Source organism: Rhinatrema bivittatum, chromosome 1, assembly GCF_901001135.1.
Source record: "Rhinatrema bivittatum chromosome 1, aRhiBiv1.1, whole genome shotgun sequence".
NCBI lineage: Eukaryota > Metazoa > Chordata > Amphibia > Gymnophiona > Rhinatrematidae > Rhinatrema > Rhinatrema bivittatum.
Genome location: NC_042615.1, coordinates 233,395,004 through 233,415,184, shown reverse-complemented (window position 1 = coordinate 233,415,184; position 20,181 = coordinate 233,395,004).

Below are 20,181 nucleotides of genomic sequence, written 5' to 3'. Positions count from 1 at the left end.
TGATGGTAGGCCACCAATACAGCTTCTGTATCTTGAGCAGGGTACGGCATTGGCCAGGATGGCCAGCCAGCTTGGAATCGTGTGCCCAAAAGAGCACTTCTTCCTGAGACTTTTGGAAACAATTGTTTTACCAGCGGGTACAGACTGAGTGGCTGCCAAGAGGATCTTCTTTGGGTCAATTATGTGCTGTGGCTCTTCAGGCACATCCTCTGAATGAAAGGAGCGCGACAGAGAGTCTGCTCTGGTGTTTCTATCTCCAGGGCGGTACTTCAACACAAAATCAAAATGATTAAAAAACAAGGACCATCTGGCCTGTCTGTAATTCAGACGTTGTGTGTGACGGAGATACTCTAGATTTTTATGATCCGTGAATATGGTTATTGGATGTTGAGTGCCTTCGAGCGAAGGCCGCCATTCCTCGAATGCAAGCTTTATTGCCAAGAGCTCTTAATCGCCGATCCCATAGTTTTTCTTAGCTGGAGAAAATCTTCGTGAGAAGAAAGAACAGGGACGTAAGGCTTTTGAGTCTCCTGTTTGGCTCAACACAGCCCCTACACCCACATCTGAAGCATCAACTTCAACGATAAAGGGCTTGTTTGGGTCTGGATGCCGCAAGCATGGTTCTGTGGAGAAGGCAGTCTTCAAATTCTTGAATGCGGAAATGGCCTCCGCTGACCATTGTGAAGTATTGGTACCCTTGCGATTCATCTCAGTCAAGAGTACGGTTAAAAAAGAATAGTTCTTTATGAAGCTTCGATAATAGTTGGTGAACCCCAGGAATCTCCTTAAAGTCTTCAGGCTGGTAGGTTGGGACCAATTCTTGATGCTTTCAAGTGTGCAAGGGTCCATTTGAAAGCCTTCTATTGACACGATGTAGCCTAGAAAAGGCACTGAGTCTTTGTGAAATTCACACAGAGAGTTTGGCGTACAGCCGGTGTTCATGAAGATGGTGGAGCACTTGCTTGACATCTGCAATGTGGGTGTCCAAATCGTGGGAGAAGATGAGTATGTTGTCCAGGTAGACCATGAAATTCTTATACAGTAGGTCCCGCAAGATGTCGTTTATCATATTTTGGAAAATGGCGGGTGCATTGCACAACCCGAACAGCATTACAAGATTCTCGAAGTGGCCGTCTCGCGTGTTGAAGGCCGTTTTCCATTCATCGCCGCTCTGAATGCGAATGAGGTTGTAGGCCCCCTTCAGGTCAAGCTTTGAAAATATCTTTGCCCCTTGCAGCCGGTCAAACAGCTCTGAGATTAACGGCAAGGTGTAACGGTCTTTGATCGTGATTTCATTAAGACCTCGGTAATCGATACATGGACATAGGGTACCATCCTTCTTCCCCACAAAGAAAAAGCCTGCACCGGCTGGCGACTTTGATGGTCGGATAAAGCCCTTTTGGAGATTTTCTTCAATGTACTCTGACATTGCTTTATTCTCAATGGCTGAGAGAGGGTACACCCGTCCTTTTGGTGGCTCAGCATTGGGCTTCAGTGTTATGGCTCAGTCATAGGGCCTATGTGGAGGAAGAATATCAGTTGCTTCTTTGGAAAATACATCCCCGAAGGAAGCATATTGGGGCGGCAGTCCTGGCATCACTGGGGTTTAGGCATGCAAATGATAGGTGAGATCTCCTTAATGCACCTCCCGTGACATTCTGTGCCCCAGTGGGAGAGATCCAAGGATGCCCAGTCAAATTGGGGTTGGTGCACTTGCAACCAGGGTAACCCCAGGACGATAGGGTGCATAGCCCTTTCCAATACCAAGAAGGAGAGTGATTCCATATGCAGAGCTCCGGTGCGGAGAGTAACAGGTACGGTTTGGCAAGTCACGTCGCCCGGTAAGGGCTCTCCATGAATGGAGGTTAATAGTAGTGGATCTTTCAACTTGATGAGGGGAATCCTCAAGTATTCCACTAGACATCTGAGAATGAAGTTGCCTCTTGCTCCTGAATCCACCAGGGCAGGAGGCTGAACCGTGACTGGTCCGTAGGTTACGGAGACTGGGAGAGAGAGCGGAGGAGAGGGCATAGTGAGGTCTAAGAACAGTCCTCCTGCAGAACTTAGGCCCATCCGTTTTCCGGACGAATGGAGCATGTAGAGACGTCATGGCCGGGCTGACCACAGTGAATGCAAAGGCCGCGCCTCTTCCGAAGTCTTCTCTCTTTGGAAGTCAAACGTCCATGACCAAGTTGCAGCAGTTCCTCTTTATCAGCAGCAGGGATTAATGGAACCATCCGAGGTGCAGGTATAGCACTAGCCTGTTTTAACCCAGGTAACACCTTAGGCCAGAGTTCCTTTACCTTGTCCCGGAGCCGGTGATCAATCCGAGTAGCCAAGGCCACTAATTCGTCCAGCAAGTCAGGTGTTTCGTGAGCAGCCAGCTCGTCTTTTAAACGGGTATCCAGGCCTCTGCAAAAGAGTGTATTGAAACATTTGGGGTCCCAGCGGAGTTCTGCCGCAAGAGTTTTGAACTCTATGGCAAATTCAGCCAATGATCTGTTGCCTTGCTTGAAATCCACTAAAGCAGAACTGGCTACAGAAGTTCGAGTAGGGTCATGGAAAACGGATTTAAGCAAGTCCATAAATCCTTCTATGTTCTGCAAAATAGGGTCTTTGTGTTCCCACAAATTAGATGCCCAAGACAAAGCCCTGCCATCCAAGTAGGAAAGGATGTAGGTAGTCTTGGAGAGATCCGTAGGAAATAAAGAGGGCTGTAAGGTAAAATGCATGCAGCACTGGTTTAAAAAGCCCCTGGTCTTCTGGATTTCTCCGGAAAAGCGGATTGGAGCCGCCAGTGGTACAGCAGTCTTTAAAGTTACCTCCTATAACTGACCTTCATGGTTGGAAGCTGTGCCTTGAACCTTCTGTGTGTGTAGCTGATGGAACGCTGAAGTAAGTTTCTCCAAGGCATCTTGCTGCTCCAAAATGCGCAGGGCCAGGCCCTGTATGGCCTGCAAGGCATTGAGCTGTGCCGGATCCATGGAGTTAGCAATCTGTTATTATTTGTGATAGTTGTGGGTGGATCCCTTGGGCCGGTAGCAGATGACCATGCCCACGGGGGAAGATCCCGAGAGGGACCACCGGTCACGAACACCGGCTGTACGCCAAACTCTCTGTGTGAATTTCACAAAGACTCAGTGCCTTTTCTAGGCTACATCGTGTCAATAGAAGGCTTCCAAATGGACCCTTGCACATTTGAAAGCATCAAGAATTGGTCACAACCTACCAGCCTGAAGACTTTAAGGAGATTCCTGGGGTTCACCAACTATTATCGAAGCTTCATAAAGAACTATTCTTTTTTAACCGTACTCTTGACTGAGATGAACCGCAAGGGTGCCAATGCTTCACAATGGTCAGCGGAGGCCATTTCCGCATTCAAGAATTTGAAGACTGCCTTCTCCACAGAACCATGCTTGCGGCATCCAGACCCAAACAAGCCCTTTATCGTTGAAGTTGATGCTTCAGATGTGGGTGTAGGGGCTGTGTTGAGCCAAACAGGAGACTCAAAAGCCTTACGTCTCTGTTCTTTCTTCTCACGAAGATTTTCTCCAGCTAAGAAAAACTATGGGATCAGAGTTGGGAGACAGACACACACAAGTTCTTTTATTAAACTGTTTTTGAGAACCACCAGAGGTGGCAGTAGTGAGCTAGAGAAGCCCGGCTGGGCTGTAGTCCCTCAGGCACTGGAACAGCGATCCCAGGAAGGCTGAGCTGTAGAGAAACTGAGATAGTGAGTAGGCAGAATATGCAGAGTTCAGGAACAGAACCTTGATGGTACACTCACACGAGATCCTCTTAGAACAGCCCAGGAGCTGGAATGAAGTAGGCCCTCGAGGAGCAAGTACCTGGTTCAAGGGAAAGATCTGAGAGAGAGATGGTAACTCACTGGTGTTGTAGGCAGCGGTGACCACCTGGCAGAAGTTATATTCAGTAGCAGGTCCGGGAATGTGGGCCCTCGAGGCGCAAGTACCGGTTCCAGACTGCGACCTGAAAAGCAAAAGAGAGAGCGAGCCCCCCGAAGAGCGGGTACCCCTGGTAAAGTCCAAGAAGGCAGAGTAGCAAGGTAAGCGGAGAGCGAATCTCATCCGCAGCGATACCTGGAGGCAGCTAGGTAGTAAACCCTTTGCTAACTCGATTAGTTGGCAAAACAAGAGAGCTTAAATATCTGGTGATGATGACATCATCTCAGGGGGACACCCCTGAGGGTCGTGCCACAGCTGGTACTTGAGTCAGGGCTGCGTCGCTCGAGCACTCTTAACCCTAGGGGAGAACATGGTGGAAAGGCAGCGTCGAGCCGGTCCGGGGACACCGGAGAAGGTCGGCAAGATGATGCTGCGGCAGCCAAACTTCCATCAAGCAAAGAGGAAGTCGCCAAAGAGGTAAGGTGGGCGAAGTGGAGACGGGCAGCGACGGTTGCAACAGTCATTTAGGAAAGAAGGAGGGATTTCCTGGTGTTGAGAAAAGACACTTTAGACCTGGGAGCCACATTTACTCTATGATACCCATGCAAATATTTCATAAAATATTGTTCCAGCTGTTTCTCTTCTGAACAGCTTAAATCTTTTCTGAATGCTAGGAGAACGTTTACATCTTCTCCTGTTCCCATGACGTCCTAGATGTCTTGATTTATATTTATTTAATGGATTCTTTCTTTGCCTCTTGCTGATACAATTCCTTAAAGTTACTTCTTATTTCTCCTATATTTCTTTCTGCCCTCTCTACTTTCAGTTTCTTTATTGTTTAATGTTGAGGACATTCATGGATGGTATTGTAATCTCTTGTGGTTAATTATTATGTTTTGTTTTTGTCATCCTTGTGTTTCTCTGGCAAAATATTTATTATGTAAAATTAAAAATCTATAAATAAAAAGATTAAAAAAAAAAGTGAAGTTGGGGAAATCCACTGCTTATTCTTGGGATAAGCAGCATGGAATCTATCAACCTTCTGGGATCCTGCCAGGTACATTTGACTTGGATTGGACACTGTTGGAAACAGGATACTGGGCTCGATGGATCTTTGGTCTGATCCAGCATGGCAAATCTTATCTTGTTATATAAGGTCCTCTTATTCACCTACAAGTACATTCATTCTGCAGTTCCTGAAAATCTCTCCTCCCATACCTTTCCCTATACCCTTCACTCACTGGGCAGGTCACTCATATGTGTGCCCTTCTCTTCCACCACTAACTTCTGTCTTTGTGCTTTCCAGCTTGCTACATTGCATACTTGAAATAGACTTTCTGAGTTGATGCATTATACTCCCTGTCTACCCTTATTCAAATCCTGTCTAAAAAAAATCTTCTTTTTTGAGGCTGCTTTTAAATCATAACCTTGATTAATCTGCTCACAGCCTTATTGATTTTAACCATTTTCCTAATAAATGAAATTCCCAAAGTCTCCTTTGCCCTGTATGTTTACCTTCATTAGATGTGTTTTTGTACAGTACTGCATAAGTTGAATAGTACCGTGGATGAGACATTAAAGTCCTCTCATTAGCCATAGAACAGGTACTGCAGTTAAAGTAACAATTTAGATGCCTTTAATCACTCCTGCTGACATGTTTCAAACTTGGGCCGGGATTTTCCATTCTTGGAGAGAATGGTGAATCCCAGGGGCGGGCCTGAGAAAGATGGCAGCGATTGCACCACCTTGTGTTATCGCTGCAGGCTTTCGCACCCAGTTGCGCCACCATGAAAGGTGGCGCTATTGGGCGCACTACTGGCGGCGATAACCTATCTTACCTTATCGCCGCCAGCGACGACAGCGCCACGTCCGCCTCCTCATCGCCCCGACTCCGCCCCCAGCAAGCTATCGCACGCGAAAAGTCCCCTTTTGTGTGCGATAGCCTTAGAAAATAACCCCCTTGTTTTGGGAGAATTTACCTCCTGTGGGTATATAGTATATGTTACTATGGTGCCAACTGAGGTGATGGTAAATAAGGTTTCATAACAATTTCATACTGCAAAGAAAATTGGAAATACATTTTAAAGTCCGGGTAAATCTCTCTGAGTTTGTGTATCCTTCTGCTTCTGGCAGGTATGCACAAACGTAGGCAAATTCAGGACGTTCTTGATGAATCTCACACACAATCTGTGCCTTGACTCAACATGCCCATAAAATTTTCATGGGACATATGTGACTTGACTGTGGAAGGCATTTTTATAGGGCCCTGAGTTTTCTAAACTCCTTAATCAGGTTCTGCAGCTGAAGATTTTTTTTTTCCTACTTTAGTCACCCAAGAATTATTAGACATGTAGACAATAAACCACCTTGATAATTCTGAGTACCTTTAAAGTAAACATGTCCTGTATTTGTTATGTAATTACCCATAGATCAAACTGTAAAGAAACTGTATTTTTTTAGCCCAATGACCTGCAACTGGCACAAAGACGTAAACTCTTTGATCAAGTGCATCCATATTTTGCACAGTAAAAGAAATGAGACGCTCTTATCAGTGTTTTATTTCCTGCTGTGTATCTTTAAATTCAATCTTCTTCTTGGATTTAATAATTGCACTGTAAATTCTGTTCTTAGTCCACGGACAACCATTCTTTCCAAATAAGTGTAAGCAGTGAACCTTTGTTAAGAGGCTAATTTTGAAATATATATAAAAATTATCATTTTCTCACGTTAATGTTTTCGGGTTTCCTCATTTTTATTTATTTATTTAATTAGAAGGAATGGTTGGTGCGTGTCCTTCAAGGCATCTTATTTTGCAGCCGGGTGACAGTATCTGAAATAAGGGACTAAACTACTTTACATTTCAAATGCTTCCTTGCTGCTGTCTTGGGCATCTGTTTTGTGGTATCGCCTCATTGTGGGAGGTGGAAGATAAGCAGTCACTGACTACCGCGCTCCAACTAGCACAAAATGAAATACTCCAAGTGGATGCAGGATGGTGGAAAGTACATTTTTATCAATAAGACTCCTAACACATACACTTCGTTCCCACACAAACCAACCTGACCTGTGAACACAAAGCACCTCTATAATTTGGGTTTGAAGATAGAGTTTTCAGGCGAATAAAAAGCACGTGCATATCGTAAAGGCATCTCAGATGTGGGTGTAAAGTACTCATGCTTGGAAGGTGTACAATATGCATATAGCTGTCTCCCCCAACCAAGTTACACCCCCTTGGACTGCCTCATTTTTTAAATGTATTTTTAGTCTGCTGAAACCCACTTAGGCAAATTCAGGTATTCTCCTATTGTAACCCTTTTTTTTTTTTTCCTGCAAAGATCCCAGCTAAGAGGCAAATTTTAAAAGCCCTGTGGGCACCAAAACCAGGAGATATGTGCACAAGTTGTGCCGGTGCATGCCGAGTGGATTTTATAAGTCACCTACGGATGCGCATATCTCCCGGTGCATGCACAGTGAAAAGATTCTAAAACGGGGGTGGGGAATGGACGTGTCAGGGGAAGGCCAGGAGATGCGTGCGTAAATACTGATGCGCACAGGCGTGCACCAGGGTTCCCTACCGCATATCATTACTTATGCTATGGATGTCATGTAAGTAATAAAACAAAAAAAATCTAGGCTAGTTAGTGGGGTTTTGAGGGTCGGGGCTAACAAGAGGGAAGTGTGGCTATTAAATGGGGAGGGGGTTTGGAAGTCCTATCCTTTAACCGGGCGAACGGGGAACAAACTGGGAAAAATGGCAAATGGCAATCAGTGTGCACCCCTTATAAAATTCCCCCACTTAAGTGGTATAAGCAGCATTTGTACGCACAAGCATGCGTCAATTTAAAATTGTGCACACACGTATGTGCATCCAAGCTATATTCTATAACATGCGCGTATATGCGCGTGTATATTGTAAAATGGAGGCATCCCTGGATGCGAGTTGGTAAATGCGCGCAGATGTGCACCTGTTTAAAAGTTACCGTCTGAGTCTTTACAAATTTCCCTTTGACTGTTTAGGTTCAGCTTAAAAGCAATTTATCCATCCGTCACTTCATGTGTAAAGCCCCGCCAGTCACTCATGATGCTTAGCAGATAAAAAGTTTCGAATAGGGCACTCTGTTTCTGGATGTCTTATAAGACTTTTGCATGTATTTTTAAGCTCAGAGATCTACTTAAAACGATAAGTTTGCCCTTTCGACTTTTCTGTTTTGCTGGATTCTATGCAGCAGATCTCAGGAGTCTGACACAGATGTTGCCATTTGTCCTTTTGGAAAGATACTGCACTGGTTGGCTGCTGTTTACAGCACCGGGTCTTTCCACATGGCTTGCCATCCAATTACTTGCCAGGTCTTACCAGACTTTTTTTTTCTAAGATTTGCCAAGATTGAGCTCACTCAAAGGTGAATTTTAAAACCATCGTGCGGTCACACATGTGCATGCCTGTGTCAGCCCGTGTCCAGGGCCGCAGCTATTTTATAACATATGCACATATATGCGCGCATGTTATAAAAGAGCCAGGCTGCATTCCTAAGTAGGTCCAGTACTGAATGGCCTTGCGTATGTGTGTGCAAATCCTGCTTCTACCACGAAAGTGGGGGGATTTTAAAAGGGGTGCACGCTGATGCCATTCCCAGTTTTATCAGTTCATCCCCAGTTCTCCCAGTTAAGGAATAGGTCTTCCAAATCCCCTTGGTTTAATAGCCTTCCTTCCCCCCACTGTTAACCCTGACCCTTATAACCCCGCCGATCTGCCTAGGTTTCTTTCTTTTATCACTTACACGTCATCCATAACAGAAGCAAAGTAGTGTGGCAGAGGTCCTCAGCACGTACCGGCTCATGTAACTATTTACAGGCAAATTTCAGGGCAGGGCATGGGCAGGGCATGCCCATGCCCCGCCCATGCCCTGCCCAAACCTCGCCCCTTTTCAGAGGTTCCAAGATGTGCACGCAGCTTCGGGAGCTTTCACATCATAGCCCAACATTTTTTATATGTATCTTGTTATCTTAACTCGGAAGGATTGGATCTGTGTGCAAGTACAGAAGCTGTGAGTTAAGTATCTTCTTTCAAGTTGCATTTGACACATATCTCCATATGTGATATACCAGCTTTAATGCAGGTCCCGATACTGAAAGTGCATTCAGTGTTCAATAGCTGGGTAAGTAGGACTTCTTCAGCTAGCTAGTGGTTGGCTGAAAATCAGCAGTCGCTAGATAGTCATATAAGTCACTTATCTAGCTATCTTTTAGCCAGTCAATTTGTGGGCGGATTGCTACTTATCTGGTTAAGTTAACCAGATAAGTAGCAATAATCATTCTTATCCAGTTAAGTTATTTGGATAAGTTGGATCATCCATAGAGCTGGTCTAATTTAGCCAGATATAACTTATCCAGCTAACTAGCACGATATAAGTGGATATTCAGCGGCATAGCCATGCTGCTGAAAAATCACTTGTAACTTCACCGGATAAGTCATATCCAGCTAAGTTACTTCACTGAACAGTGCTCAATTTCGGACCCAAACTATCTAAATCTTTCAAATATTTCCATTTTAAATGAAGTGGTAAATTTTGGAGTATCTAGAGCCATTTGGGGAATAATACCATTTTAAAAGAACAATCTGCCCTACCAGTGACAACAGCAAACCATGCCAAGCCTAATTCGTTTAGTATGATCTAATAGCAGGGAGATCTTAGTGTCATGTAGTTTATATAAGTCCAAAGATATCCTCAAGCCGAGGTTCCTTAAGTAACAAGTAGCCCACTGTAAAGGGAATTTGCCTCTCCATTGTTCTTTAAGAGAGTTTGGGAAAGCTAATACCTCAGAGTTTTCCATATTAATTATAAAACCAGAAAATTCTCCATATCTCGCAAACATCTGCATTAGGGCTGCCAAAGAGTTTTCTGGTACAGTAAGAAACACTAATATAACATTGGCAAAGGCTGCATATCTGAACTCTTGAGTGCCTATCTGCAGCCCCTTTATCTCCTTAGTTGTTTGAATAGAGCACAACAGTGGTTCTAGAGGGAGCAAAAATATGAATGGGGAAATAGGGGAACCTTATCTGGTATCTCTCCTTATCGGGAACAACTCTGATTAAATACCGTTGGCTACTATTCTTGCTCTAGGTATTGGGGTAGATTTTAAAAGGGTGCGCACGGGTGTACATGTGCGCACGCTACCCGGCTACACCTGATTTTATAACTTGCACACACAGGGGCGGGCGTAAATTCGAAAACAAAGGTGGGGGGGGGGTTTAGGTAGGGTTGGGGGGCGGGTTAGATAGGGGAAGGGAGGGAAGGTTGGGGGGAGCGGAAGGAAAGTTCCCTCCGAGGCTGCTCCGATTTCCGGCTGTGCATGCATGTTATAAAATCGGGCGTAGATTTGTGCGTGCAACCATTGCACTGTCACATGGAGGTAGCACTGGATGGCCGGCGCCATCTTTAAAAATGGCGCGGGGCATCTAGTGCTCCTACAATGTGACAGGAGCCGACCAATGGCACGGATACCCTGTCACATGGTAAGGGCAGAGGGCCATTGGCACCATTTTGATTAGTGGCAGCCGACGGCCTGGGTGCGGGAGATCGCTCCCGGGACCCCCACTGGACCACCAGGTACCTGTAAAATGTTTTTGGGGGGGTCGGGAGGGTGGGGGAAGCAAAGGGATTAGTTTTAAAGGGTCGGGGTGGGTTTAGGGGTTATTTTTGTGTGCCGTTTTTCCCGCCCTCCCCCAAAACAATAAGAGAACCCCCACGATCAATATCGTGGGGTTTTCCTATCGTTTTGGGGAGCCCCGATTTCTGACGATTTTGAAAATATCGACGATATTTTCAATTGTCCGAAGCCCGATTCACATCCCTACTGGACACTCTGAAGATTCTCTACTGCCTGGAAGCTATCGCAGATACAGACATTTGTGAGTTATCATCGCTCTCTCAGAGCTTTCCCTGGAACCAGGTACTCGCTCTTCGAGGGCCTAACACTTTCCAGCTACTGAGCTTCCTTAAGACCTTATGTGAGTTTTGTCATCTAGTTTTGGCTATGAACATAGCATACCCTGTCTACTCACTATCTATAGTTTCTCTACAGCTCAGCAACCCTGGGATCGCTGTTCCAGTACCTGAGGGACTTCAGCCCTGCTGGGCATATCAGCTCACTACTGCCACCTCTGGTGGTTCTACTAACCTGTCTAATAAAATAATTATCTGTGTCTGTCTCCATACCCAAGCCTAGCCGGTGGTCCCTCTCAGGATATCCTCCTGGGGGTGCAGTCATCTGCCATCAGCCCAAGGATCCACCTATCTACATTCCTCTACAGTTGAGTGTCGTCTCCAAGCACTCCGCTGGTAACAGATTGCTACTCCTTCCCCATCAGGAGTCTTCAGCAACAGATTCATAACAGATTGCTAGCTCTGCAGTCTAACCTCTAACAGTTTGTTAACTACTCTCTCTACAGGAGCTGAGCATATCAGATTGCTACTTCTCCTTCCACAGGAGCAGTTCATAACAGATCGCTAACTCCTCCTTCCACAGGAGCAGATCCATAACAGATTTCTAACTCTGCCCACGGAGTATAACAGATTGCTAACTCCTCCTTCAACAGGAGTATCCAGCAACAGATCTACAACAGATTGCTAACTCCTCCCTTCTTGAGGAGTATTTCATACCATCTGTCAATAATCCTACATAGGTTTAACTTGCTAGAAACAAATTAAAAATGGTCTCAATTAAATACTTCAGTTATTATAAATTACCATGATGAATAATTGTTGGAACTTCACTATTTCTGCAGAAAAATATAAAACAGGTCCAAAGCAGGAAAAGAAAAAACATTCAAATAGCGATGTCTTTCAACATCCAGTTGCTTTGGGCAGATGCAACTGCTAAGTGCAACTATTTATCATAGCCCTGCTCATTATCAGGCTGTGGGATTAAAACTGACCACATTGAAAAGCAGCCTCATCTGGTCGACTTTTGCAAACCGCACTTGCTTTGCTCTCTATTTCCTCCACAAATTATTTTGTTTCTGTTACCGACTGAAGCCACATTACTCCAAGGACATGCCCCACTCAGCTTGGCCTAGTAAAGTAACGCTGAACTAATATCCGATGCAAAAAGCTTGGAGCATAAAGTTTCAAAATCATATTTATATTTTCACTGAGCAGTTCTGAAATATAAGTATTTTCTTCCCTGTAAAACTCATCTGCTTCCCAGCTCTAAGTGACTGCATGATTTCCACCTTGTGCGAGAAGTTGAGCAGATGCGCAATAACCGCAAGTGGCCTGTTCATATTGTCTTTGCGAGAGCCTAAGCAATGGGTCCTTCAATGCATAACTTTCCATATGTGTCAGAAAGGCCCAGTTCCTGGGGCAACCATGATTCAGGAAGCTTGACAATTCTCACTCCCCCATTTATTCCAGTAGGCCAATGAATCTTAAATTATTGTGTTTTCCAGATCTTCTAGATGCTCATCTTGTTTGTTTAAGGCCACCTGGAGTGTGGTTACCTTTGCATGTAGTGCAGATTGTCTTGAGTATCTGACATCCTTTGCTTCACCTCTGCAAAGCAGCATTCGAACCCGGTGTTGTAGTGCTTACAGCCCCATTACAATAGGCAGTTTTTATTATCAGCTTTCAGCTTTGTACTTGTTTTCCTAGACAAACAGATGCTATAAGTTAGAAACAAATGCTGAGCTACAAGATTATAGAACATTTTTGAACAGATACAAGGCCAGTTGACATTCCATCTAAGGTTATAGAACATTTTGAACAGAGACATTCCATCTAATTGCAAGCCATAGATAAACTTATTTACATACAAGGTGATGATAATTAGCATAGAAGCTGAAAGCAAATTACCATATGTCTATTCAGATTATTTGTTAATAATAGAAAACCAATTATAAAAATTTTGGCAATTATGAAACCTAGTTTAGATGTGGACGAAACAAATGTAGAAATCCTATTTATAGTCTTGCTATCCATAAAATCACTTGAGAGTATTGTATTGGTGCTTTGCATAGCACACTGCCTCTTTCTCCAAGAAGTTTGTTTTCTCCACAGCTGTTGGCTTTAAGCATTTTTATTTTGGTGAACCACATCACCAGTTATAGTCATTGGCATCTCGTCCAGTTTGTGAAAGATTTTTTTTCAAGTCATGTTCTAACATTTCCACTATCACTGCCTTTAATTCAGTAATCTCCACAGTTTTAACAGCTTCCTATTACCCGCTTGAAAGTGCTTCCACCATTTTGGAATCTCCCAATCTGGGCTTATCTTTTTCCTTTTCTTTTTTTGCTAATTAAGCCAACATGCCCAGGGTAACTTAGAAGGATCTGAAAGCTGATACCTTCACCTGTCCTTTGGAGCATTGATCGCCAAGAATTTTAGTCAGATGAGGGTCGATTGCAAGTGAGTGGTCCCGAGAGAGAAAAGCTTCATCTCTCCCATCTCAAAACATCAAATGAACCCTCAGCAGAAGCATCTGCCATCTTCTTAAAGGGGCATATCCTTCCCTAACCCCCCCTCACCCCAGAGGTCTTGTGAGACACCCATGTCCATCCCACCTGCCACCTCTAGAGGCGGTCTTCATGCCCAAAATTTAAAAATATATATATGCTTGTAGAGCAAAAAATGCCCCACACCCTACCAACCTCCCTTTTCAAAAATGTCTTCCTGGCTCCAAACTCTAACCCTGTCCTGCAGTAGCATCCAGATACCCCCACCCACATCCCATCCTAGGTCACCCCCCCCTCCCTTCAGGGTATACCTGTGCAGCCTGGAGCATACCCTATCATGTGATGGGGCATATCTTGTATCTCACTACCTGGCACCATTTTGAAGGCAGAAACCACTGGGCCTGGAGCCTAGGAGGTGTTATGGACCTCATTAGACCACCAGATATGCCCGGGAGGGTGTAGGCTAGGGTGGATCAGGTGGGTACTGGGATGCTACTACCAGGCAGGGATGGGATTTGGAGCTGGGGGTGTTGAATTTTTGAAAAGGTTGATTGGGTAGAGGTTGGCAGGACGTTTGCCGCACTATATACATATATATATATATTTTTATTTTGGATATGATGGCCATCTCTAGAGGCAATGGGGAGTTGGTTGGGGGTTCCACAAAATCACTGAGTTTTTTTTTTCCATACATGTTGAGGGTAGGGGTTTGTGGAGCTGCTATGACCCTTTAAGAGGCAATGCGGGAGCATCGGGAGGTGCATTAGCATCCCAGTGCTTCCTGCGAAAGTTAGCTACAATTCCTGAGTTGTAGCTTTCAAGGAAATAACGTGGATTGTGATTTTTTAGGGAAGCCATGTTATTTCTCACCATAAAATTAACCATTAATGAGCTGCTTAGCTTAGCATTTGCAAAGCATATATATGCAAAACAGTTCATTAATATGGCCACATTATTTGGGGTAAAATAAAACACATATTTAAAGTTCTCAGTGTTATTGCTGCATTAGGTGTATAGTGCATGGTAAATGCTCCTTAGTGCATGGTAAATACCTAATGCAGCTTAGTGAATGACTACCTTAGATTGTAAACCCTCCGGAGACAGGGAAATACCTACAGAATCTTAATTTAATTTGCTTTGAAGTACCTGAAAGCAAAATATTAATCCAATGAGATCAAATAAATAAATCAAGCATGATATGAAGTGGTCTTTGTGAATTCTCACAAGATCCTTGAAGACAAGGAGTGTGCGCTAAGTTGTTGTTTTTTTTTTTTGCTTCTTTTGATAGTTTTGCTTATTTAAAACAAAAACAAATAAAATACAAAAATTACCTGTAAAACAAAAGAAAAAGAAAAAAAGTATCTTCCTGCCTCTTTCTTTAAATAAAGTGAGCAATCTAAATTTTAAAAAATCCCTATTGGGCTTATGGGTGTCCCCTCAGGTCCCCAAACCCCCACTTCTTACCCTATCTGTCAGCTCTTCATGGTGTAGGAATGATCCCCAGTCACTCTTGCCCCACCGGTGCTGTTTCTCATTAAGGCACAGGCCTCGGATCAGCCACAGAGCCTGGGGCTTACAAAACTTTATTACAAAATAAAAATGAGGCTTCTGAATTCTCCTCCCTATCACAGAGTGTTCAGCATTTGAAGGACACCGGCAGGAGAATTTGGTTCCCTGGGTGAATGTTCGTTCATGCATCCCTCTCACCCCAACTTACTGACTGGTGGCAGCACCTTTGCAGCGCTTTTTCCTACTGGTGGCAGTGGCTCCAGCACTGCCTTCTGGACTTTGCTGACATTGGTTCTGGCATAGAACCCCTCTGGGCTTTGTGCTGGTGGGATTGTGCCATCCTCCAAAAATTTTGGCACTCTAGATGACCACCTACTTTGCCTAATAGGAACACCAGTGCTAGGCAGTACTCTGACAGCCAGATGTTAAATCAGTGATATTGGACAAGCAGAAATGGAGAGACTAAAGGCTGCATGAGAATAACAGCCCACTGGCTAGCTGTTGCTTCTTTATCATGATAAGAACATAAGAACATAAGAAATTGCCACGCTGGGTCAGACCAAGGGTCCATCAAGCCCAACATCCTGTTTCCAACAGAGGCCAAACCAGGCCACAAGAACCTGGTAATTACCCAAACACTAAGAAGATCCCATGCTACTGATGCAATTAATAGCAGTGGCTATTCCCTACGTAAATTTGATTAATAGCTGTTAATGGACTTTTCCTCCAAGAACTTATCCAAACCTTTTTTGAACCCAGCTACACAAACTGCACTAACCACATCCTCTGGCAACAAATTCCAGAGCTTTATTGTGCGTTGAGTGAAAAAGAATTTTCTTCGTTTAGTCTTAAATGTGCTACTTGCTAATTCATGGAATGCCCCCTAGTCCTTCTATTATTCTAAAGTGTAAATAACCGATTCACATGTACTCGTTCAAGACCTCTCATGATCTTAAAGACCTCTATCATATCCCCTCTCAGCCATCTCTTCTCCAAGCTGAACAGCCCTAACCTCTTCAGCCTTTCCTTATAGGGGAGCTGTTCCATCCCCTTTATCATTTTGGTTGCCCTTCTCTGTACCTTCTCCAACACAACTATATCTTTTTTGAGATGCAGCGACCAGAATTGTACACAGTATTGAAGGTGCAGTCTCACCATGGAGCGATATAGAGGCATTATGACATTTTCCGTTTTATTAACCATTCCCTTCCTAATAATTCCTAACATTCTCTTTGCTTTTTTGACTGCTGCAGCACACTGAGCTGACGATTTTAAAGTATTATCCACTATGATGCCTAGACCTTTTTCCTGGGTGGTAGCTCCTAATATGGAACCTAACAAAAAAAAAATTGGCATATGTTCGATGTAGCTGTGTATTCAGTCCTTCTGCCAGTCACATGGAAATTCAAGGGAAAACAGCAGAGGGAGAGTGAAGACCAACTTTTCCTCTAAGCATGGTGCCAGCCATGAGTGAAAGAGATGTGCTGCTATTTGAAATGAATGACCCAAAGCCAAGTTATACCAAAGTTTACTGTGGGTGTTCATGCTTTGGTTCTGTAATATAATCCCATCACATTCCTGTACATTTACAGTATGACAGTTATCTTCCAGCATAGGCCAGGTTTTGCTCAATGGTTGAAAATTAATGACTTTTTTTTTTAAATATCTTTTTATTAACTTAAGAGGTAGATCTTCAAAAAATACGCGTGCGCGAACAAAAGTACACCAGATTTTATAAGATACACACGTAGCCACGTGTATCTTATAAAATCCGGGGTTGGCGCGTGCAAGGCTGCGCAAAATCGGCAGCCTGCGCATGCCGAGCCGCGCAGCCTGCCTCCGTTCCCTCCAAGGCCGCTCCGAAATCGGAGTGGCCTCAGAGGGAACTTTCCTTCCGTGTCCCCCCCACCTTCCCCTCCCTTCCCCTATCTACCCCACCCCCCCAGCCCTACCTAAATCCCCCCCCTACCTTTGTTGGGCAAGTTACGCCTGCTTGAAGCAGGCGTAACTTGCGCGCGCCGCCCCAGCATCCCCCGGCACAGGCTTCAGTGCCGGGGGACTCGGGACTGCCCTCCCGGCCAGCCCCCGAACCATCGCCACGCCCCCGGACCCACCCCGGACCGCCCCCTGCCCCTGGACACGCCCCCTCCTACCCCTTTTAGGAAACCCCAGGACTTACGCGCGTCCCGGGGCATTGCGCGCGCCGGTGGCCTATGCAAAATAGGCGCGCCGTGCGCGAGTGCCCTGCGCGTGTAAATCCGGGAGGATTTACGCACGCAGGGGTTTTAAAATCTACCCCTAAGTGTAGGAGTTGTACAAAGAACTGTTTAGGACAGAAATCTAGTTCCACAGAATGGATCATAACATCATCACCTCTCCAATTCTATGTATATAAGCATTTTGAATATTACAAATCTAAGTTATCAGCTACATTTATGTTCCTATTATATTGTGTAACCTGCCTTATATATTGTTTAACTATTGTTTTTTAGGCTCCATCTGCACTATCCTTTTCTCTCTGCTAGTGCCCTTACCCCCCTCTCACCCCCTTCTCGCCTGCTCCATCTACCCTTCCCCGTTATATTGTAATTTCCGCCTGCCTCAGTTTATTGTAAACCGGCGTGATGTACCCTACGAATGTCGGTACAGTAAAAGTTTTTAAATAAATAAATAAATAAACAATGAAACATATAAACAGGGATAAAACAGAAGTTATGAAGGAGTGTAATACTCTCACTCTCAAGTGATTTTTCGACGTACCGCTCAAGCTTCCCCTCCCCCCTTCTTTCCAAAAGTTCAGGGAGTCTATGGTGTAAGAGGATGGGTGTGTGGGTACACGTTTTTAACTGCTGAATGCCTGTGAGATGGGATGTGTCCAAATTGTAGGCCCAAGAACAAGGACCATGAGGGTATGACTAAGTAAAGTAAGTGAATGAATGAATGAATAAAAAAAAAAAAAAGAAGAAGGTGAGGGAAGTCAGTTAGCGAGATAAGTAATAGAAAAATAGAGTACTTATGCAACGGACATAAGAGATATGTATGCGTGTGAGCATATAGGTTGGATATGAATGTACACAAAAAGTACATGTAAGAAAGTACAGGAAAGTTCGCAGTACCTGACCTGAAAATGTACATTTAAACTTAAACTGTGAGCAGCAGTTGAGCATTGGGAAATAATAGTAATAATAATAATAAGCCGTCCCAAAGCCCAAGCTGGATATCTTAGCATATACACCGAGTCACTCTTGTCCTCTGAGTTTTTGAAAATGTTCGCGTTTTTAAACAGTCCATTGTAGGGAGGTTTTTGTCCAAATTCTATTTTGTTGGGAGCTTATTTTTTTTCTGTTTTGGCAAATAATGAGTGGTATTTAGAAATAGAGTGCAATAAAAATGGGGGAAAATAATAAATGAAATTTCATTTTTTTTCTATTGTTTCTTTTTAAAAAATGACAGGAAGTAATATAATTAATGTTGTTATCATTATGTTGCTTCCAATGAAAGCACATCCCTATTGTATTTTCTATATCATTGCACGAGTGTCCTCCAGACTAAGTTTACAAATAAACTGCATTCAGGTTGCATTTAAACTCAGAAAAAGTGACACGTCAACAGGCTCAGTATAAATATCATATTCATTTGTTTTACAAGCAAAGTCATCCTTATCTATCCCTGTTCAAGTGCCTAAAGCTTACTTATCACATGAGATGAAATATAATATCGGTGTTACCTGCAATAAATGTATTATAATGTGTTTTTTTTATTTTCTTTCTGTGCTTGGTGTGAGCATGTAGACATTTGGTTGACACTCCAGCATGATGGTAACCAATAGACTAAACATTTACCCTCGCAGTTGTTGTGCAACCATAGGCAATTTATCTACGTCTCACCTCTCTTAAAACACTTTTATCAAAATTGGCGGTCAAACAGCACTGAACCATGGTGGCCTCAATCTTAAATGCTGTGGCACAGATTTTAATTTGGGAAAGATTAATGCACTCCTGAGTGTTAATGCTACAGCTTTCTGTTATCTATACTGATGGGTGTCAGCTAATTTCTGTGGAAAGATTATAAAGCAAACTGTGCATATTGATGTTTTCAGAGCCTGAGCTGCAGAATAGCTAGATAATAGGGAAGGGAATGGAACAATTTTCTCGAATTTCCTTTACATTAGAAAATGTTTCTCTGTCTTTCCGAGCTGAGCTGTAGAGTCAATTCCATCCTAGCAGATTCTGAAAGATATAGCAAATATTTCATTTAAAAGTGCAGTAAAAAAGTCAAAAGATACATTATCAAGGTCACTTATAGATTGAAGATAGCAAAATCTTCTTATAACAAATATAGGCCCTTGTGGGGAACACTATGTTTTCTTATAGTACAGAAAAAGGCTTATTGAGAAATACCTACTTTACATCACCTGCATTGAATTCCTTACCCAAGCAGTACTTGCTTTGCTATAGTCACCTCTGAGTTTCTTAGCTCTCATGAATGCAGTGATGATATAGTTTCTTAGCTTAATTGCTTTTATTCGGTTGTTTTTACAGCATATGCTAGCTATTGCAACTCTGCCTTGTTTCAAATAGCATTGTCATTAGATTATTCTTGGGTCAGTAGATCATAATATTCCGTATGAACACTCACTAACCCAGCTCAGTTTCTTTTTACTTTGGGATGATAGACGTTCCTGAACTCAGTAGATGGAGTGTAGAATGTACAAGTCCCCTTGCATCTCGCTTTGAGTTTCAGGGTTAAATTCTGGCTAATTTCTTATGCACGTAACTCATCAAAATATACAAAGGAAGAAGGGAATCTTATTTTCTTCAAATGTTCATGGCATCAAGCATTTAATTCCATGACTTTCCTGAAAGGGCTGAATGATACACGTTTAGGTTCCTCTCTCCTTCCTGCACCCAAAGCCATGGGTTGGTGGTAGCATGTAACAAAGGAGGATTCATTCAGGAAAGCTCCAACAACTTTATTTGGTATACACGTGTAAACAGCAGTGGTGTGGCAAACACAGTCTGTTTACTCACAGTTTGGGCCTCACCGTTCTCCAAATGAGAAATGCATCAATTGTTTTTAGACTGCCCTGCTGTGGCTCTGGGGATGCTAGTTTGGTTCAGACAGATGGTGGCTGCGTCATAGCACACAGATTCACTTGTGTGGGTGTTTAGGAATGAGTGGATATCACCGGCCCTACCTGCTGATTCTTGCTTCTTGGAGACTCTAGCTTTGGATCTTCCGTCTTCAGGATTAGCTGTTCCAACTTGTCACAGATCTAGTTCATAGTCTTCAGCAGTTGTCCTTGCTCAGCAG